The sequence below is a fragment of the Camelus bactrianus genome, chromosome 7, assembly GCF_048773025.1.
Source record: "Camelus bactrianus isolate YW-2024 breed Bactrian camel chromosome 7, ASM4877302v1, whole genome shotgun sequence".
NCBI classification, from domain to species: Eukaryota; Metazoa; Chordata; class Mammalia; order Artiodactyla; family Camelidae; genus Camelus; species Camelus bactrianus.
Window position 1 is genome coordinate 78,997,026 of NC_133545.1, and position 23,140 is coordinate 79,020,165.

At 38.3% G+C, this 23,140-nt stretch overlaps 1 long non-coding RNA gene across 1 annotated transcript in view; it reads right to left on the bottom strand.

The window, feature by feature from the left end:
• Positions 1-5,478: 5,478 nt before the first annotated feature.
• The window catches only part of LOC141578188 (uncharacterized), a 33,835-nt gene continuing 16,173 nt past the window's right edge, over positions 5,479-23,140 (bottom strand). Inside the window, exon 3 of the long non-coding RNA XR_012508274.1 lies at positions 5,479-5,676. This is a non-coding gene — a long non-coding RNA (uncharacterized LOC141578188). The remainder of the gene's footprint in view (positions 5,677-23,140) is intronic.

Genomic DNA, 23,140 nt, shown 5'->3' on the forward strand with positions numbered 1-23,140 from the left:
TCTCATATCTGTCTTTTAATGGATGAGCTTAATCTATTTGCATTTAAAGTGATTATAGATAAAGAAGGACTTTGGTTATTTTGCTATTTGTGTTCTGTATGTCTTATATCTTTTTTCGAACCAAATCCTCCAATATTGCCTTACTTTATGTTAGATACCACAACTTCCTGCGCATTTTTCTATTAAAATGGGTTTCCTGTTGCTTGCAGGCATTGTGAGCAGCAATCCTTTATGGTAACGGATGGTAATCTTTTATTCTTAGTCTATTCTTTTGATTCACTCATTTCTCTTTTAGCATATTTTCTAGTTATTTTCTTCACTGTTACCCCGAGGTTACAACTGACATCCTAGAAGTAAGGCACTACAAAGTTTATTTAAGACGAGTGTCTCCTTTTGGAAATATTGTTCTTTTTGGCTTTCATTATACATTGCCTTTAAATCTATTTATTTTCTTTCTCTTAAGGCAATTGTGTCTTAACTGGAAATTTCATTCATAATAATAATAGAATATTATCAATTAGGAATTATGTTAGATAATAATAGAGATCTGTCTACAATGGCTTAAACCCACAAGGGCTTATATTTATTAATTTTTGTGCATGTAATGAGAAGTCTGGTAATGTCTGAAATGTTTTCTGGCATGATTCAATGGCTCAAAGATATCAGAATCAAGGTCTCTGCTCTTCATCTGATCTTTCCCTCATGATCCATGAGGGTTTCTGTTAGCTCTAGTCATGACTTAATTTCATGAAAGGAGGAGGAGGAAAAAGTAAAAGAAAAAAGCATTCCAACTAGCTCAATTAGCCCTTTTTAAGAACTTCCATAAATTACATCCAAATACTTACATTTACAGATCATTTGCCAGCCATATCTACAAGAGAGATTTGGACATGTATTTTTTTCTCTTAGCTGAGGGCATTGCCACCCCTAACGACTGGAGGTTTCTGTTACTAAAACAGAGGAGTGGGGTGAGTATTAGCAAGGCAACTGCACATAGTAGTTGCTAACACTTACACAGCGGGTATTATGCGCCAGACACTATTCTAAATTCCCTATATATTAGCCCATTTAATCAAGCAATCCTAGGAGATAGGTGTCTTTATTATCTCCATTGTACAGATGAAAAAGCTGATTCAAGAATAGTAACTTTCTCAATTTCCCAGACTTAATAAACATTAGAGCCTAGTAGAACCTAGTTATTCTCCAGATCTCATTTTCTAAACCATTCTGCTATACTACGCAAAAAACAGATCTTAAATCTACACATACATCTTTTGCCTTTTAACTTTCACAATCATATGGTGATACCACCTTAAATTCAGTATGATTAAAACCAGCCTTTATAACTGGTTCCTTAACTGGCTTCCTACATCTGCAGCCTCAGTTGCTGTTCTCCATTACCGTCAAGGATTACTGCTCATAATGCCTGCAAGCAACAGGAGACCCATTTTAATGGGAAAATGTGCAGGAAGTTGTGGTCCATTTGGTTCTTCATTGGCTATTCCACTTACAGTTTTATTTCTAGAGTCCATCCTAGGATTTGATCACTGCAACAGCCACCTAATGAGTGCTCTCACCTCCATTCTCTGATATTAGTGTTTACGTATTCTATTACATACAGATTTATCTGTGAGTAGTGGAAAGACAATGAAAGCCAGCCTGAAAGTTAGACTTCAATTTTTCTAACATATTTTGAAAATCTGTCACATGAAATGGCTCTTTAATTCTCAGTCAAAATTCTTTGGATTGGAATTCAATATTCTAAACTAGGTTCAATGTCATTATAACTTTATTTTCATGTACTTCTTTATCTCCAATATATTTACAGTCACCTAGGCATTCCTAGCAAAAGCAAAAAGGTACAAACGAATAATAACATCCTCCCCTTTCTGCCCCTGTCTGACAATTGCCCCTTCGCACCAAGTTACTCCCCGACCCTTTCAAGTCTTACTACTTCAGCTCACAGCAAAATAACTTTCATAGAAATGACTAGGAAATCAGAAGACAGTCATTTCACACTTAGGGAAAAGTTATTAACAATAAAAAGCAGAATGAATTCTCTTAAGAATAAAAGGAACTTACTTTTTCTCTATATCCTCTCTAAGAAATACTAGTTTCATTAAGTACTATATGTGTATTAATTGTTTAAATTTAAAACAAAATGTTTCAATTATCTACTACTGCGTAACAAAGAACACCCCCCCCAAAAAAAACTTTGGATTAAAAACAATTATTTATTTGGTCATAATTTTGCAACTTGAGCAGCACTTGGCAGTGATAGCCCTTCTTGGCTCCATGTAATTTTGACAATGGCAGGCAGCTTAGCTGGGGCCTCTCTCACAGGATTCCAACTGGGGTGGTGAGAAGGGCTTGGGTTGACATCTCTCTTTTTCTCTGTTTGTAATCTTTCTTCTTCGAGTGCCCTTCTCTGTCCACTTGGCTTCTTTCTCTCATTGTGCATTTGACTTTTTTACATTATAACTGGTATCCAAGAGTGCAAAAATACATGCTGCCAACTTCTTAAGACCTATGTCTATGAGTCATATAAAATTTGGCTGATCAAAGCAAGTCAAAGACCAGCCTAAACTCAAAGGGAGAAGAAAGAGACTCTCTTTTTACTGAGATGAGAGTAATCAGTGGTAGCCAATTTTGCAGACAATCTACTACATGAGTTTTTGCTTTTGTTTTGTCTTACTAAGACACAGCCAAAGTGTCTTCCAACAAAATATTGTGTAAAAATCATTATTATTGTTCTTTTTTCCCCTACAACCACACAGGAGTTTGACTGCAAAACTACATTCCACTTTGTGTTTATCAAAATTGCAAATAATGTGAAATTTTAGTGAATACTAAATCAGGTGGAAAGAATTCTTTCATGAGTTATGGCTTGTTGTGGGTTAAATAATGGCCCCTAAAATTATGTGTCCAAACTCTAACCCCCAGAACCAATGAATAGGACGCTATTTGGAAAAAAGGTCTTTGTAAATGTAATTAAGTCAAGGATGAGGTCATTGTGGATTAACTCGGTGGGCTCTAAATCTAATGACAAGCGTCCCTATAAGAAAAGACTCAGACACACAGAGAGAGGAATGCCATGTGATGTCAGAAGCAGAGATTGAAGCTGCCACAAGCCAAGGAATGTCTGGAGCCTCCAGCAGCTAAAGAGGCAAGCTAGGATCCTCCCCTAGAGTCTTAAGAGGGAGTGTGGCCTTGCTGATACATTTTTTTCAAACCTCTGGCCTTAATAACTGTGAGAGAATACATTTCTGTTGTTTTTAAGCCAATCAGCTTGCGGTGATTTGTTATGGCAATCCTAGGAAACTAATACATAGTTCTTTATCAAGCTCTTATTGAAGATATTTTAAAAATTTCTATGCTGAGTTCATCTGATTTGAGATGATCTTCATGTTGCAGAAGAGGAATGAAAGTGCCAAAAGAAGTTGCATTTATTTCAAACTTAATAAGATCTCTCTAACAACAAAATTTAAACTTTAATTCTGGAATTGTACAGATTTCCCTCATTGGTTTTCTATCTACAGGTGTAGTATCCAAATCATCTCATCATTTATTTTGGCTGGATCCACTATACCTTCACAACACCTTTTTTTCTCCCATATAGCATCTCTGTCATCTCAGATACTTATGGCAAGAAATCAACACAAAAGTAAAATATTTAATCATTACCATGGCTTACATCAGTGGCTCTCAAGGAATGGCACCCCTTAGAGCAGTATCAGCATTACTTGGAAACTCGTTAGATGTGCAAATTCTTGAATCTCACCCCTGACCTACTGAATCAGAAACACAGCAATCTGTGTTTGAACAAGCCCTCCAAGCAGTTTTGATGCCACTAACACTTCAGAATTGTTGGGGATTCTGCTACTTGCTAGTTGTCTATCATTCCACCTATGCTTTCTGGAGCTGGGGAAGTAACCACAGGATAAGCTCAGGGACCGACAGAGATGAACCTGATCTAAAACTTCATTGATCTCCTGACTTCCATGGCCTCTGACTGGTGGACCACAGTGACATTTTGTGCCTCCTTGAATTAGTGTCAGTTCAGAGGCAGTGTCCAGTAATCTTCAAAAAATATGATTATTTCCTTTTCCGCAATGCACAGTCAACCTGGGGCATGGTGTTAAATTGAGCACTGAGTTTTAGTTTCTACTGCTGGTTGATTGGGCACTCAGGATTGGCTACAGCCAGGTTGGCCTTGGTGAACGGAAGTCCATGTCATTTCTGGGGATTGCAGGCTTCAACTCTTTGAGATATTATTATCTAGTAACTAATTAGATTTCTTATTTGGGGATATGCTAAACATATTTTTTTCCCCAATTGATTTCTTCTTCAGATTTCCTCCCCCTTTTAACCTGCCTCTTCTAGCAAGTGTTTTTTACTAAGTTGGCTGCTGTCCAACATCTGGTTCTGAAAGGAAACTACAGAAATCCATCAAAACACATTTGCTTGATTCCTGTGGGTTTTTGGGTGGGGAATAAATTTAAACTCTGTGTGAACCTAATGAGGATAAAATAAACAAGGACAGAAGAATGAAACATTGGGCTGGGATTGCAGAAAACCAAAACTGTTAGGTTTGTACCCTGATCCTTTCTTCTATGATAGCCATACTGCTGGGCCCAAAGGAACTGGTCTGCTACACCACCTCTCTAGCACTGCAAATATAGGTATTCATTATGTCATAGATATCCTGTAAGCATCACTGAAATCTTTCTTTTTGCCACTTTAGATTGAGAGAGCTACATAATTATGAACAGATTTAATCCCACTAACAGGGTATAGTCTACAAAATACTCTCTCTCTTTCTTCTTTTCAATCCATTGTTCACTACTCAAGGAATGAGACATAGAGCAGAATTTATTAGAAGTTGGACTTAAAACTGTTGCACAGAAGTGTGACAAATTTACCAGAAAATTACAGAATATTCTATCGATGTGAATTATAGAATTGTGTTACTCTCTCAACACTATGTTCTCAGTCTAGCGGTTCTGTTTCTAAGAACATGTATACGGAAATCACATACCTGAAGAAATGGAAATAGAGGAATTTATCACTAAGCACTTGGTAAAACAGTCACCTGGTCCCTTCCAATGGTTAAAAGTTAACTGATATTTAGTGACATGTGGTAACAACTTGAAAGTCCATAGCAAAAAAGAAGAACTTCATGTTTTTTATGTCATCATTTTATGTGGCAAATTTCATGAATCACAGTTTATCTATGATGCTACCAATTGTAAAAATGCATCGTTTTATGTATATCATCAGAAGGAAAAAAGTTACCAATTAAATTATCTTATGTTTTGATTTTATATTTCTTTCTTATTTATTTTATATTTTATTTAATGTTTATATATTATTAAAAGAGCTCTTTTAGACATATGTAGACCTAGATTTTTATCATATGTAACTCTCCTGCTTATATGAATAGAAAACCATTAGTAAAATGAGTACCTTAATATTACTGAAACTTCTTCCCATTCAGAGTTTGACTCTTCTGACTCTGAGGCGTTGATGTCAATGTTTTCCCCCATAATACCACTTCAGGGGCATCAGGAGATGTGGTCCACATTAGGTATTTTAAAGTGCTGCACTCTTGTCTCCAGGCTTTTCTTCCAAGCTCCTGACATGTACTCTTCAAGTTTTGGTGCTGACATAAAAAGCCTATCAGAAGAAGCAAATGGAAGGTTTTCAAACAATTAGGTCTCACATTACTTTTTAATAGCACAAAATATTTGTTTACTAAAATGTCAGACTTGTCTAGTTATGCCATCAGAAATAGCCACAAAGTCACTATATTTTTTGTTGAACTTTTTCTTTAACTCTCCCAAGGCATGTCCACAAAATGAAATAAGAAGTAGTACACTGTAAGTAATGCAGGGCTCTTACCATCAATTTCATACTTGGTAGGTACTCTACTTCATTTTTCTCTCCCAACATGAACCTTGGGAGAATGTCCTTCTGGTCAGAGAGAAACCTTGCTTGTTTCATGTTCCTCTGAGAAACTCCTTCTCTGTCTGAATTTTTTTCCCCTCAGTGCCAAGGCTTTTGACAGTGACATACTGTTGAAGTGACAATGTGAATTGCTCTGCCCAGGTTCACCCCGTGCTGGCAATGACAATCCTATCCCAACAGCAGCCTGGCCATTAGTAACTGTAAGTGATAACATAGGTGTTGGAATAGCCAAGAGCTGACAGTTTTAGATATTTAAATGTTAAAATGTGGGGGAAAGTGTGAATTTCAGAATACATGAAGAAAGGTAATTGTTTTAGATATCCACAAGGGCAGAATCACAGAGCAGACTTACGTACCTCTATACCCTGGCACCTATGTATTATTAAGAAATCAGTAAATGTTTGTTGAATGAATAAAGGGCTCACCTATGGACAACAAAATGCTGATAATGCATATCAGCAACACATGAACCCTCGTTTTGTTTTCCTAATGATAAAAATAACAAATACTTAAATCACATTTTTCTTTGAGTAAGAATATTTCTATCCCCAAAGCAGTCATGAATTACAAGTAGAAGTTTATATTTATATCCTCAAAATTAAGGCTGTGACATAGCAGAAAACTATTTTATTAACATTTAAAAACAATCTAGTTGAACATAATTTGTCAAAACATCTCATATATCCCGTGAACTTTTAGGCAAATTGGAAAGGGACAAATTTCTATGGATGCTTGCTCATTGTTAACATGGGAAGAAAATCCATACATAACAACACACTCTTAAAATGATCTGCCATGATGGTGGCTTTCCAAGTCTCTTAGGTAAACATTCAGTAGTTCCCTTCACTTTCGTTCTTAGTGAGTTAGTCATCTTACACTCAAATAACCAATCTTTATCACCGAGTGTGGGGAGAAATTAATCAAGTCAACCAAACTCTCTGTCCCATCTGACTCTCAAAGAATTTATCTAATCATTCAATTTTCTGTGAATGTAGATTACTTATTCAAGTTGCTATTTTTAAAGAAAACATTCTCAATTAGTGCAATCAGTTAGGATGCAGTAAGGCAGAAACCATATCAGGAATGTGAACAGAGAAATTTTAACATAGAGAACTAATTGGTAAGGGGATAGACGACAAAGAGAAGTAAAGGATGCTAAAGAACAAGTGGAGGTAAGGGGCAGCTGGCTGTGGGGGACACTCAAGAAAGGAACACACTGGGAAGAGCACCCCTGCCTGAGCACTGATTAGACTTGCTAGGAAGACACCCACTGGGGTACACACCACCGGACTCTTGCACACCACTGATAGAGAAGTTGCCCAAGCTGAGAAAGTACCCACCCAACTCCCCAGCAGAGGTGCCACAGGATCAAGAAGGAGAGCACCACAAGGAAAAGAAGCCCTTTTCTCTTTCTTATGGTGTCCTCCAGCACTCGCTCCCGACCAGTCCTAACAGGAGAAATGTTTACAGGGTCCATCCCAAGTATCACAAAGCAGGGAAACAAGGGTGGATTTGGAACTGACAGATAACACATTGACAACTGGCATAATTAGCTTACCCCTTTGTTCTCCTACACCTGTTACCAAAACTCTAACTTTAGAGCCATTCCACACCCAGTACATAAAGACTGATGGGGGAGACGGTGGAAAATCACAGCTTCACAGATCACTGTCACTTCAAATTAATAGCATCTAGTCTCACCTGGGCCTTAGCTGCCCAGCAATGTTGTCATGTCATGACCACTTATCTATTTTCTATTCCCTAAAAATATCCATTTAAAAATTATTTCTTCATGTCTCTACTCTTTAGCCTTGCCTCTTACTCTTAGTAAATGATTTGCTGCTTATTTTAAAGAGAATTAAAAACTTCAGAATGAAATTCACTCACTTTTGTGTGCTTACTGCAAACTTGCATCTATAGCAAACCTTGCTCCTTCCCTCCTATCAGAGTGAGTACGTGTACTCTTCCTTTATAATGCTGCTTCTTCCACCTCTTCTCTAGCCCCCATCCCCTCCCCTACCTCTATGGACCCAGTTTTATCAGTTTTATCCTTGCTTATTTTCCCTTTACTGCAGTGTTTCTAAACTGTGGTATCTGCAATACCTTCCTCACACTCACCTGGGGTACTTGGTTAAACACAGATGCAGTGCTCTACCTCAAACCTACTAAGTCAGCAGCTCTGTAAGGCAGAACTCGGGGGTTTTCTCTATCTGAGTGTCCTTGACAACACTATGCACGTTAAATTTTGAGAATGAGAGATGTGCTATCTTTTCTGCACGCTTAATAATTCTCACTTGTTAAAAATAACTTACGACTCTTCCTTTCTCTTTTATTCCATCTTTCTTTGCCCCTTCACGATGAAGTTCTTTGAAAGCCTTGTTCATAGTGGGTTGCAGAGGAGACTAAAAATCACCATCTGGTTTTCCCTTATGAGATACTAGAAATGTTCTCCTAGGTCATCGTGACTTCTTGGTAATAATTTGCCCTTCTCTCCTCAGAATTCTCCTTCCTCTGAGAACTCCCAAACTCCCAGAGATGCTTATTCCACACAAAGAGAACTTGGAAACCTGCTCCATCGGTGGTGGAAACCGTTCTTCTTCACAGTTGCTGCCACACGATGTCGCTGTTGAAACGCAGGGAACACATCCACCCACGTAAGGCCTCTGCTGCACAACGTTGCTGCTGAGCCCCAGGCCGGTGCTGTGGCTAGTGACCGCTGCAGAGAGCCTTGGTGACCTACAAGCACCACTGGCATCCATCATTTATCTGGCAGCAGTTTCTCCACAGGAAGAAGAAATCTCTCCTTAGTGTCACTGTCAACTATGGTAATTTCCTGCAGCCCTGAGCCCTTCACAACTTGTCTTACTTAAGAGACTATGTGAGTTTACAATTAAAGCCATTTTTACAAGATCCACATTTAATCACCAGAGTGGCTGAATCTGGAAGTTAGCCAGGCAACTGCTCAGAATTACCCTTCCTCCTTCCCACTTTCTTTAAGCAACTTCCAATGTGAAAGAACTTCCTCTCCATCTCTGACCCAATGACCATCCCCATATTTATCCAAGGAAATTTAGCATTCCTTTATGGCAACATCTAACCTTGTTGCAAAAGCAAGTTATGATGTTAATCTCTGAAATTCTTTCTACACTCAGAGAATTGCTCTGCATGGATTAAGTCACTTTGAGGATTGAAGCAGTACATTTTGGTTTCAGAAACTTTTGATTTCAGAACTGACTGTGAAGCATCCTCAGCAACTCAATGTCAAGAAAATGATCCCCCAAATCCCTTCTTGTTGAAAAATAAGGGTGAGATTCATACAATTGAACAATGAATGATATTTAAATAAAGTTTCCAATTCAGTAAAAATTGCTTGTCTTTTCATTCCACTGTATGCCAATGTTCTTTCTCATGGAAATATTTTCTGTATCTTTAAGTAGGGATTTGCAATAGAGAGTAAATATGAAGAAAATGCTGAGGATGGATTTGAGGATCATGAAATGATCAGACCAGAAATGACATTGATAAATTGTTCATTTTGTTCTGGACATATAGTAATACAGATACACAGCTAACTCTCAGCTAATCAGAGAAGAGAGAAAAGCTCACAAATAACCCAGAGTCAAAGCTAAAATAAACTAGGCATCATCTTCTAGTGCTTCCCAATTGTCTGCCTTCTACCAGCCTGTAAGCAGCCTTCCCCAAGTTGTAGTTCTGATTCTCCTAAACCTGCCTTGCCTGCTCTGGCCCTCTGGGCTGGGGGTGGGTGGAGCGGGGAGGGGGATTGTGTTCTAGTGAACATCAATGGCGACAAGTGATAAACAGCCACTGTCTAATTTCTGAGTCCTGCTGCATTATTACTGCAGCTAATTAGGAATCTGATTTACTCAATCCCAGGGAAATTAAGAAGTAGCCTGTATCCCAGTTGCTAAGATCTTCCAGGAAGTAGACTTGCACCTCCTTTCTTGTCAATCAGTCTTACAGGCAATTAACCAGGAAACCATTTTAAAAATGAGTACAGTATTGATTAATTTCCCCATGATTTAGGAAACATGATTTCCTGAGAAGTTATTTATCTTTAAAATGGAGGGTATTAAGTAATATTTTTTAATCAGTGATGGAATATCTTCCAAAGCAAAAAGGAAAAGTTTAGAATTACAGAAAGGGCTATAGATCGTGAGGTTCAAGCTTTTGACTTTTTCACTTACAATAAGGAAGTTCACTGTATTCAACATTAATCTTCTCATCTGTTAAATGAAAGGCTCCAGTGATTTGCCCTCAACCGACGAGTTAGTTTCTGGGGTAGGAAAAAAGTTTAAGTTTTTGTCTAAGGAAATTTAGCATGCTGCATTAGAACTAATCAGTCACTGTCTTCTAAAACAGTCCCCCCACCCCGAAACCAATGATATTCCACATTATAATTCCAGGATACAACTTTCAGAATGCTTGGCTGGAGCTAAGAAGGAAAGTTGCTGGAATTGTGGCTATTCTCTTGTGGTTTAAAGGCAATCCAAACATCAGTTGTGTGTTGTTACATTTCAATTCTCAAAGACTGTGATGGGATCCCATGTTATGGTATGCTTAAAATAAAAACAGAGAGACCTCCTTTCTGAGGCTGTGGGATGACACACAGTTTTGTGCCACTTCATCAGAACTTGGTCTTTTGACCATAGGGTTTATTACAAAGTGCAGTAAAGCGGAACAGAACCACAGAGAAACATTAGAGCTCTCGCTCCCTTTTTGAATTAGCCTGAGGAGAGGGTTTTCCCCCAGAAATAACATGTCTGCCTCAGTGCTCACTAAGCCCAATAGCTCTGTCTCATGGGGTTTTACAAAGAAAATACCTGACTGGGTTTGGGAATCAAGGAAATACACATTTTACAGCCTCTTTCAATGGATGTCTTCCCTTCTTTGAATGGAAACTATATCATCAAGTTATCTTTGGGAGTGGGAATTGAGTAGACAGAGAGGTATTCAGATTTATCCCCATGAATTTGAGTGTGGGACAGGATATGTAAATGAAGATGTCCTTTGACAAGCAGAAAAAATAAATTGAGCAAGGCTTAAATTTTGGAGTTAGAAAAACTGACATAAAGGAATTAAACATGTGCGGAGTTAACTAACACATGCAGATAAGGGTTCTAAAAGTCTGTCACGAGCTTTCCAATCAGTTCCTGCTACCACCTTAATGGTTTGAGTTTATCTTGTTACCACTCTATTGGTTGCATCTCCATCCTTCTGTGATCCTGAGATGGTTAAGGTGCTGAGAAGGATTTCAACTTGCTTTTTTATTTTCAGTCTTTATTTCCCCTTATTCTTAAAAAAAGAAACAAACATTTAAGTTGGCTGGAACTTCTATTACATAGTCGCCTGAGGTCTTGTCAGAGCTGGGAAGCTGAGGAATAAATCAAAGCAAGCTGTGCTCTTGTATTTCTGAATTATTAAACATTTACATTTAACTGGGCACACAGTGTCTTTTCCCTAAATGCATACACCATTGACTGGGTGACAGAGTTTGGTGTCAGTAATTTGGAGGATACCTCATTCTATCAGAAGGCATATTTTAGGCCTAAATCAGCTAAACTTTGCTGACGGAATAGAAAATTTAAGTACAAGGGATTACTTTTTAAAAAGCTTACACTCGCAGAGTACATAAACACTCTTAACCAGCAAAGCAAAGAAAATGATGTGTTTATGATGCTAACTACCAACCTTCACCAGCCCAGTTCAAGATATATTAAAAAGTTGCTTAGCCTGGCAATGGATCTTGTCTCAATTGTTAAGCTTTCACCTTATTTTTCCCCTAAGGTCAGAGCACCAATCCTGAAGCAAGAGCCTACAAAATCCTTATAATAATATAAAGTGATCCAAGAATAAAAGAACACTAAGATAATTTCTACTCTTCAAGATCATAAGGTCACATGCTTCTTGGGTTGGAAAAAGTTCATGAAGCTTTCAAAGACAACAGACATGTAATCAAAACAGAAACGGAGTACAGCACACTCCAGCTTCTGGGTGAGTTGTAGGTGATAATATTTAAGGCTACAATAGAAAACAAAGGTAAACTCTTAACAATCTGTTCTGGAAGAAAAATCATTGATCTATTTTCTTGTTGCCATTTTCCAAAAACATTTTTTGTGAATAGTCCACAATTTGCATACTTTGCAGATTGGGAAATATAGTGGTTATCCACAGTAGTTAATGAGAACAGCCCAAGATTTCCATTTTTTCCATAGTGCTTCAAAACCTCTAAGCTAAGTCATCCTCTCTTTGACGTATCTTTAAACATTACACCTAGTATCAGATTATTCCATCACATAGCATTTTGTTAAAATATATTGAAGCAATTGTATAATATGATATTTCCTGTGGTACAATATTCCCACCTTGCAAATATTCCCACCAGTGATTGCTCATAATTAGACATTATGTCTGAGTGGTGATTGAGGGAATGTCTAATAGATCCACTTTACCATTCTTCTGCATAGTCAGCTCTCCCCAGGCTCCCACTGATGATTGTTTTAACCACATTTCCCTTAAATGATAAGATAAAAGAGGTGGGAATCAGAAAAATTATGACTTGATGACCACTGTGCTGCTTTATCCCCCAGCACTGATCCAGGGCATGATGGAAAGGTGGTTAAATGTGACAGAAATAATCCTTAGGTTCTTAACCTTCTGTCCTTACGCCCAAAGACCAGTCTGGTTCAATTCTGGCTTCAAGAATGTGTTGAGGCCTCAGAAACATAGATTCCATCTCCCATATTCTCACCATAAGTTCCTGACCCTCCATTTCTCAGAGGATCTCATCATTGTCTTCACCCCGGAGACCTGCCTCTCCTTAGCTCCTCATCTCCCCTCACCCAATCCTCTTACCAGCAGCTTTACGGCCAACCTTGAACCTCAGGCTTGACCTCCTCTCTACCTTCTCACCAGCATCTTGGTTCACCTACATCTTACACTCCTGCCATGCCCACTCTGCAAATTACCTGACCTGTGGATAAAAGACAAGCAACAGCCCTCCTTTCCTCCTACTCTATCCAGGGGACTGAGCCTGCTGGAACAAGCCACATAAGCCTGCAAATGGATGAAACCACACTTCGAGGCTCTGGCTTGACAAGCCACAGGAACCTCTCATCTGCACTTCTGTTTCCCCTTTCGTTCCGTGCAGTGACTCTCGTAATTCTAAACCATCACTTCTCTGTCATTACATTCACAACCCAACTTCCAGTCTCCTACCTTCTTGTTCTCATACACTTCCCAATGTTACCTTCTACTTAGATTATGCTTAGAGCTTTTCTTGGTTTATTTGTTTTCTTTCTGAACCTTTCACCTTATCTAGAAATACATTTTCCACCAATTCAATTCTATCTTCTTTCCACTGGTCTGAGTTCTCCCTACATCAAGTAATGGCCAACCACCCAGTCCTTGAGGCCATGCACTCCTTTCCATCATCCATTATCTTTCTTTTAAGTGCAAGCTCTTCTGGTCCTCTTGTTATTTCACCCCATCTGCCACAAAACAAAATACGAACAAATGCCTTCCCTTGAACTGCATTCTTCAAGAGCAACATTTTAATCTCTGAAGTCCAGATTCACAAGGGAGAAGAGATCAGTCTAGATTGGTTTGTCAAGCACTTGAACTTCATCTGCGGAATTATGGCTCCCACTCTTAGCACTCCACTGAAGTTACTCTTGTTGGGTCCATAATAACATTTTCACCACATTTAACAGCCATTTTTAGTTTCTCTTTTACTGGATGTCTCCATATTGTATATCCCATTCTTTTAAAAATTTGTTCTGCCCTTGTTATTCAAGGCACACTATTTTCTTACTTCTATTTCTATAAGTGAAAAGGAATAGAATAATTCCTGGAATAGCAATAGGATAGAGTAAGAATAATTTCCTACTTCCATTTCTGTTTCTATAAGTGGAATCTCTTTCTTTCATATATTCTTTAATTTTGCGTTCTTTTTTCCGTTCTCTGCTTTAATTGCAAAGAATATGTAAAATTGTGTCATTTGAAACTACCAACAGTATGCTTTTGACTTCCAAATCTATATTTTCATTCAACTCAATCCCCTCACCTTCTTGAGATTTGAATACATTGTTGCCTGGACCTATTTATTAATCTTTGCGAGGAACTTAAATCTGGTATTTCTAAACTAATCTTTTCCCACCACCCTGCATCCCTTCTCTAAGCCCATCCATATACCTGTGATACTGTGATTTATAAGAAATATACATTTGGTCATTCAGATGATCAACATATATTTCTCATATATATTTGGTCCTTGTCCACAGTTCCTGGCTCACAGTTCCCCAAACCCTTGGAATTTCCTAAGTGCTGAGAGCGATAAAATGTTATGTGAATGAGGTGATTTTTGGAAGCACCTAAGGTTGGGGTGGGGGCTGGTTGCCAGGAGAACAAATCATGTGATTAGAAGTTTAGAACTTTCAGTCCCACCCCTCCAATCTCTGGTGGTTGAATCAATCATCAATGGTCAGTGATTCAATCAGTTATGCCTAATGTAATGAAGCCTCCATAAAACTCCAAAAGGACAGGGTCTGGGGAGCTTCCAAGTTGGTGAACATGTGGAGACTGAGAAGTGGCACCCCTGGAGAGGGCATGGAAGCTCCACGCCCTTTCCTCATACCTAGCCCTATGCATTTCTTCCATCTGGCTGTTCTTGTGTTAAATCCTTTCACAAAACAGTGATCCAGTAAGTAAAATGTTTCTCTGAGTTCTGGGAGGAGATGTAGCAAATTAAATCAAATCCAAGCAGGAGGTTCGGGGAACATAATTTACAGCTAGTCAGTCAGAAGCACAGGTAACAACCTGGGCTTGCAATTGGTGTCTGAAGCTGGGGCAGGGGAAGGGACAGTATAGAAGGACTGAATCCTTAATCTGTGGAATCCGATGCTGTCTCTGGGTAAACAGTGTCAGAATTCAGTTGAATTGTAGGACATACAGCTAGTGTCTGGAGAATTGTTGGATGTGTGGGGAAACCCCCTATCCACACATTAGACATTGGTCTCAGAACACGAAAGAGAATATCCAATACCCACTGGATATTCAAACAGCCACCTTAACTAAAGCTTGAAATCTGGTGTCAACTTTTAGCTCCCTACTCCCTCACCGTTTTATATCATGCCCTTAATTTAGTCATTGCTTATATCTCAAATATTCTGGTTTCTGGAATCTTCTTCTCCATCTGCACTAAAACTGCCAGGCACTGGGCATCAAGAGACAAAAAAGAAGACTACATACTCTCTCTGCTGCTGGCTTTGTACCTTCATAATCATTCTCCACAAAGCTTCCAATCACTCTTCTTAGATGAAAACTGATTACATCATTCTCATGTCTAATACCCACCAATTATTGCCTATAGAATAATGTCTGGGCAACTTATTGTGATACTTCTTCATGATGCATCCCTCGTCTCCCCCTTCAGCTATGAATGTCACAACCCCTTACCTCAAACTGGACACTGCTACAGCAACATGGAGTGAACATAGGTATCCCCCAGATTCTTAAACTGTTTCTTTCCTTGCTGCCTTTATGTATGCAATAACTTTCCTTTTCCATTTTTTCAAATGGAAGCTTTAAAAGGGGGGTATCTGGTAGAAATTGTGATTGTGGAAGCTTTTCATATATAAGGGGAGTTAGAGGTAAATCTTCTCTGACAACCTTTTCTTTTTTTGTCCTCCAGGACTCAATTATATACAAGTCCTCTGTTATTCTTTTTCTATAAAATAAAGTTATTCAGCAAAAATTGACTCTTCATTTTTGTCAGAGAATAATTTTAATATATATATATATATATAATTCTGGTTTACATTTGATCTAATAATAATTGAAAAGTTATAATCCTGTTCTGAGATGTCTGGTAAAGTCCAGATCCTTCAGCACTTGTAGGAAGATGCTAAAAACCACGAGGAGCAAAGAGCTAAAAGAAACTAAGGGAGACTTCCAACGACAAACATCCCTGCCACAGGTGAGGACAGCATGTGCTACTAGTTACCCCCATATCACCCTGTGATGGCCCACTTTCTCACTATTTTCACTTTCTCACTGTCATGGTGTGAATTATCACAGTTGGGTGATTCTGAAATTAGGAGCTAATGCCAAAAAGTGTCAATGGGAAGAGGGTGCTGGGTGATGTTTATACATCTTGGTCTAAACTGTATTCCTTTGAATCAGGTTTGAAGTGATGTAAGGAGCTGGGGTCACCTGAGGCTCGTTTGGGTATGTCACTGTCCTTGTAAGGCCAGATAATATGTAACTGCAAGCAGGACCTATCTTTGCTTTCAGTAATCTTCTCTTGTGTCTCACAGGGACCATGACTCTGGAAGGAGTCTGTCTAACATTTTTTGCCTGAAATCTCCTACCTCCTTTTCTGTATCAGATGCCACTAGTGCCTGTCTTAGACCTTCTCAGTCTCACCCTTGATTCCATGGCTGTGGCAAACAGCTCTCTGAAGACTCTGTCTCAGTCTACTAACATAACTAACGCTTCAAGTGCCCATCTTTCTACAGGGTTTCTCATTGCTGGGGCACGGGACACAGAGGACCACTCTACACACATGCATTTGCAGCCCAGAAGCTCTGGAGTTTTAGCAACCAGCGGGGGAACCCTGAACCAACAGGGGTCAGAAATTGATGGATAATCACTCTCCTACTGCTCCTCAGAGGCATTTACGCTTCCTTAGGGATCCAGCCCCAGTAACTCATAGAGATGACTTAACACCATTTAAGCAGGCAGCAGTATCTGTACTCAGCAAAAAAGAGTGTGGGGACTTCTGCAAAGAATCAGGTTGGTGCCATGTGGGCAAAACATAAGAAGAGTGGGAAAAACCCCACATGAAGAAAATTAGCTACATGCAATCCCATCTGTCAGCACATTACATCCCTTCCTCATAATCAAAAAAGAAAGACTGTGGTAAAAACATGCTAAGTCCAAGGAGGGCTAAAATGGAAACACAAATAAAGATGAGCACACAACCAGTAATCCCATACACTGAGGAAAACTATAAAGTAATAGAGTTAATAGAGCAAACTAAATGAAACTGTAAGAAGTGTATAGATGGAGACACCTCCCCTGCAGAGAGGTTCAGGAAGATTTTGTATACATCAAAAACTCAGAGATCCACAGAATTAAAACAGTGATCATCAGATTTACAAAATATACTCTAGAAGTTGGATTAACAGTAAAATAAACAATGCTGAAAGACAAATTAGTGAGTTAAAAGATCAAGCTAAGGAATTCTCCCTAAATGAATTCCAAATGAACCAAATGATAGAAAACATGGAAGAATGGCTAAGAGACTCAGTATGTACATCCAGAATTTCCAGGGGCAGTTCCAGAGGAAGACAGCACAGAGAACAAAGGGAGGGGTGGTACATTAAATAAATGAAAGAAAATAAGAGAAGAAAATGTCCTAGAACTCAAAAGGGCTTGGTGTAAGACTGAAAGAGCCTGCTTAATGCTAAATAGTAGATTAAAAAGAAATCATACAGGAAGCTCCAGCTTTGGTACTCCTTAAAGTAAAATATCAAAGTATCAAGAAAAAATTCTAAAATGTAGAAAAAAAGAAAATATAAAATATTCCTTATAAAATAATAGGTATTAATTATCTTAGGTGTAGTGAAAGGATTGTGGTGAAATGAAGACTGTCCTTATTTTTTTGAAGAGTATGCTAATTTTAGGGATGAAATCTCATGTTGGCCGTGATATATTTTTGAAAAGTTAAGCAAAGAATGTACACACATATAGAGACAGGACTATCAAGTAAATATGGCTAAATGTTTATTTTGGTGGCAGATACATGGGTATTCCTTATAACATGCTTTCAACTTTCCTATTTGTCTGAATACTTTCCTACTATAAAGTTGGGGACAACTTCTCAGGATCTTGTTGACTGGTAACTAACAACTAAAATTCATCTATCAACTAACAGGTGTCAGAATTAAATTAGATATCTCACAAGTAACACTAGATACAAGAAGATAATAGAGTGTTATCTTCTAAGCCTTGAGAGAAATACCTTTTGACTCTCCCAGCTCAACAAACTATTATTCAAATATAAAGGCAAAGTAAGTAATTAAAAGTCATAAAATTTACTAACTTCAAATTGCATTTAGTATAATTACTAAAGGATACATTTTAGTAAAATTAAAATTACTAAATCTGAGATGAAGTCAAATTAAGCATTAAATATATGGAGTCAGTCAACTATTCATCTAATCTCCCTACTAAAAATCCGCTAAAACTAATAGTACAGAGAAAATAGATATAAACTCACAAATACAAAGAGAACATGAAAAGAGGAATAGCAATAGAGGAGGAATTTCAATCAACGTTTAGAAAATCAAATATACATGGATTTAATGATGCTGAGGAAGCCATGGTTACAAAGCCAGACAGTGAATGAAGAGTGACAGTTCACTTGCCAGTACTGGGAGGGGCTCAGGACTAGGACATGCGAAGTTGGAGGAGGAAAGTGAAGAGGAGGCACAGGGCAAAATTGAGACAAAATTGGAGACAGTATAAAAATTGTATATAATTAGCTCCTCCACCCTCTGACCCACCTTATGCATGGAAGGCTGATAGCTAAGCTCTTCCCATCTCTCACCTTGGGCAAGAGATTGGCAGTTTATTCTCTGAAGAACTTAGTGGTCCTTGGGATATGCCTCTACCAGTAGAATTGCTGAAGCAAGTAAAACAGCCAGTGAATGAGCAGTCCTCAAGCTAAATCACACAGCTTCCAATCTGCTTTTCAGAATCTCACTATGAAATATTAATGGAAATTAAATTTTATGAGATATTTAAGAAAAGTCTCCCATATGAAAGAAAGATACCGAAACAGTCAGATAAAAAAAAAAACCCTAGAGTTTTTTTGAGGTTTTCTTTAATTATTATCCTTAGGACAATCAGAGAAGACGTTGCATCGATAAAATAAGAACAGAGCACTATGTAAAGTTAATAATTGGAGAATAAAAACAGGCTCTTAAAAATAAAATTTTCTTGTCTTTGTTTTACTTTTCTTTTTTAATGGCAGTACTGGAGACTGAACCCAGGACCTTGTGCATGCTAAGCACATGCTCTGCCACTGAGCTATACCCACCCACCAAGAAATAAAACTTTTTAAGGGTTAATACGAAGATTTAAAGATAAAAATTAAGGAAATCTCCCCAAAAGCATGACCAAAAACCAAAGGTGAGTAGGCAAATGTGATAGAAAAGATTCAAGAGGTCCAAAATCTTAATAACAGATTCATAAAGAGAGTAGAGAAAAATGAAAAGGATGAAATTATAACAGAGATAATGCAGTCAAACTTCCTGGAAAGATTGTCCAAACCAAATGGCTTTCAAAGTGTCTAGCATGACAGGTAGATTATTATTTACCTTATACTTTATATTCAACAAATACTTTAGCTGATCTAGAGAAAGATATTAACTACATTCAATAAGTAAATCTGAATATCTCTTTGTAATAAATATGCCTGTGTTTCAAATTTGAGGATTATGCCATTTCAGTTTTTGAACATCCAAACATTTCATTAAACAAATCTTTAACAGAGTTAAAAAACTACAACCACAGGCCAAATTTACCTTGCACCCTGTTTTCACACAGCCTAGAACTAGGAAGGATTTTTACACTTTTAAAGAGTTATAGAAACTGAAACAAAACAAAGAAGTGACAGAAACCGTAAGTGGCCTTTAAAGCCTAAAATATTGGCTATCTGAGTTTGCTGACTGACTATACTAAGCAATCAACGAACGTTGTATGCTGTCACTATATTATGGTAATCCTCTTCCAGAGCACTAAAAAGTTTCTTAAAGTCTCCATCATTAAGAAACTGGGAAATGGAGGGATCTCAAATTAACAGAACAGTTTTTTGACAAGTGGTACCCTACACCATAGTGAGTCCCAACGCAAAGGATTTGGTGCCAGGCTGGTTGCTTACATTAATGTGAGAAACCGACGAATGAGGTTGCAAGATGCCCAGGAGCAGTGGAAGGGGCAAGTGAGGAACCAGAGAGAGTGTGCCTGAATTAAAGGCATTCACATTCAGAACACAAACAAATGTGCTGTTTATACAAATTTGTGTGATTTGTACTAAAATCATTGCCATACAGATGAATATCATGTTATACAATTTCTGCTGCTTCTGTAACTTTATTTTATCATCTTGATAGATATCTAAGAACCCAAATTTTGCTTATATTGAGGTAATTTCCTCTCTCTTCACACATGTCAGGCCAAAGATTTTTCGGGGATGTAACAGAAAACAAAGAAATCTTGAAGCAAAGGGAAAAGGTACTTGTGGGTTGAAGCATTTAAAGACCTCGTACGATAAATCACCTTCCAGACGACCTCCAAGAACCCCTACTTCCTGGTATCCACACGCTGTGTAATACTCTCCCCTTGTGTGTGGGCTGGACCTAATGAATAGAATACCTCCACTGATTAGGTTACAAAATTGTGAATTCTGTCTTGTTTATAGACTCTTTTGTGGACCTAAAGACATGTCTCAGAGATCCACATGGCAAGGAACTGGGGGCGACCTCTGGCAAAGCACGAGGGGGAATTGAGGCCTTCAGTACAACAGCCAGTGAGGAACAGAATCGTGCTGGCAAGTACTGAGTAAGCCTGGAGCAGATGAACCACCAGAGAATATTTGAGTCCCATTTTACTATGTTTTGCCATAAAAAAAATTGAGTTTTCTTTTCAAGAAATTTTCCTACAGTTTGCTTTTGTATTGTCTTGTGGGAAACTGTGTTGATTCATTATTTGTTTGCTATAGTTAAACTTACTCATCACCCTTGTAGAATTCAACCCACTGTCTGTGACTTCACTGATGTTGCTATGAACAACACAACTGCCAATACAAAAGCAGTGTGGATTCTCTAGGAGTTAAAATAAGCATTTGTAACCTTCTTTTTTCTTATATAGGTTATGGCAGATTTATTTTAAAAATACAACATGAATTCTGCAACTTTTCACGTGTGCTGAGTTACTGGTTTAGCTATCCTGATAAATTATACGGGAAGGGATCCTGGCCCACCATAGACTCTATGGCCATGGGAAAGCCTCTTTGCTTTTCCAAGTCTGCTTCTCCATAAGTAAAATGGAAACCAGCTCTGATCTGAAAACAGTTAGTTATATGGCATAGTGGCGTAAAATTCTTGGTAAGTGCTCAAAAAAATACCATTTCCTTCCTTCATATAAGAGACAGGTTAATTTTCCTTTTATTTGTATAGAATCTTTTTTTTTTTTAAAAAAACAAATAATAACATAGTGTTTCATAAACAATTATTTAGAACTCTCATTCAGTTAAAAGATGATGATTGGGCAATTCATTATGACGATGATATCATTACACTAGATGAGGCAGAAGGGAAATTTCAGGGTTGTGAATCTGAAAAATCACCATCCTCAAACTCAGAAAAGATTTAAGCTGTCACCTGGATACTCCTTACTTAAAAAAATGTGTTTAGTCAATGGGAGAGTTATTTCCAGATACACATTATGATATTTATAAGCTGAGTGCTTTACTATTTTCCTCCTCAGAAATACTTTCCCATACTTGCTTAATGTTTCCCAAACTGCCTGATCATGAGGGTCTTCCTAACTTAAAAACATATGTTCAGAGCCCCTCCCCTGGAGAGACTGATGCATTGGGCTGGGGCAGAAATCTGTGCATTTAACCCAAGTAGTTCTTACGATAAGGTGAGCATAGAGAAACGTGCATCAGTGATCTACCCGTTCTGCTGACTGAGGGAAAGTCATACATGCAAGTCAACCACTAAAATTACATTTTTCCTGTCATAACATGCTCAAATTCAGTAATTTTTCCCTCAGAGTTAGCAGGTGGTTAGTAGCCTACAGGGCTGAAAAGTTAATTACAGTGAAGGTTGAGAAGGTGATTTTGCCACACAGCCTTTTTGTGGCAGGGGGGTTATATTTCAGCATTAATCTGTGTGTTTTCCAAATAATTGCCCCCCACTCCCCGCTTTCTCACTGCTACACTGAGGACTTCTTTTCCTCCTTCCCTCCTTCCCACCCTCCTTTCCTCCATCTAGCAAACACCAAAGCATAAATAAAGACTGAAAGAAGTTGTCTTAGTCTGTTTGGGCTGCTATAACAAAATACCAGACTGTGTAGCTTATAAACAACAGAAATTTATCTCTCCCAATTATGGAGAACGGAAGTCCAAGATCAAGATTTGACGTCTGGTAAGAGCCCACTTCCTCAGAAACAGCCATCTTCCCACTATAAACTCACATGGTAGAAGGGACTAGGGAGCTGTGGGGTCTCTTTTATAATGGTACAAATTCCATTCATGAGGGTGCCGCCTTCATGATGAAAGCACCCCCCCAAAAGCCCCACCTCCTAATTCCATCACATTGGGCACTTAGGTTTCAGCATGAATTCGGGGGAGGACACAAATATTCAGTCTATAACAGAAGCCTTTAACTTCAGTGTTAGACAGTAAGGTTGTAAGACATGCTTGCAAAGATCAGATCAATATAGAAGGAAGAGAGGAAGACAGAAACCAAAAGGGGATAGGGGAAAGGAGCAGTGGGCTGAGGGATACAGAACATACATTCTTCCCATCAAGATCAATTTGTCCCTCCCCTCCATTCAACAGCACATTTTATGCATCAATTATCAGTGTGATTGCCCTGTATCAGTAACATCTGTGTATACAGTTGATCCTTCAGAAACATGAGTTCGAATTGTGCGGGTCCACTTATACATGGATTTTTTCAATAAATACATACCATTGTACTTGAATCTACAGGTACAGAAACTTGGATATGGAGAGCTGACTGTGATTATACACAGATTTTCAACTGCATGGGGTTGGCGCCACTAACTGCCAAGTTGTTCAAGGATCAACTGTAAATACCATGTATGTGTTGGTAAAATGCTAGGTATCCCTAAAGGACACTGCATCTACCATCACTGTACCTGTCCAGCTCCTTGGCAGAGGACCTGATGCATAAAAGATGGTAAAATGTTTTTGCAAGCTTTAAAGGGCTATACAAAGTGATTCACAGCACTAACTGTGATACAGAAGTTAACAATTATCTGTGCCTATCTGGCTTCCTATTTCTGTAATCCCCTTTCTCTGTCTAACCCCAATACTGCAGTTCTAGAAGAAATC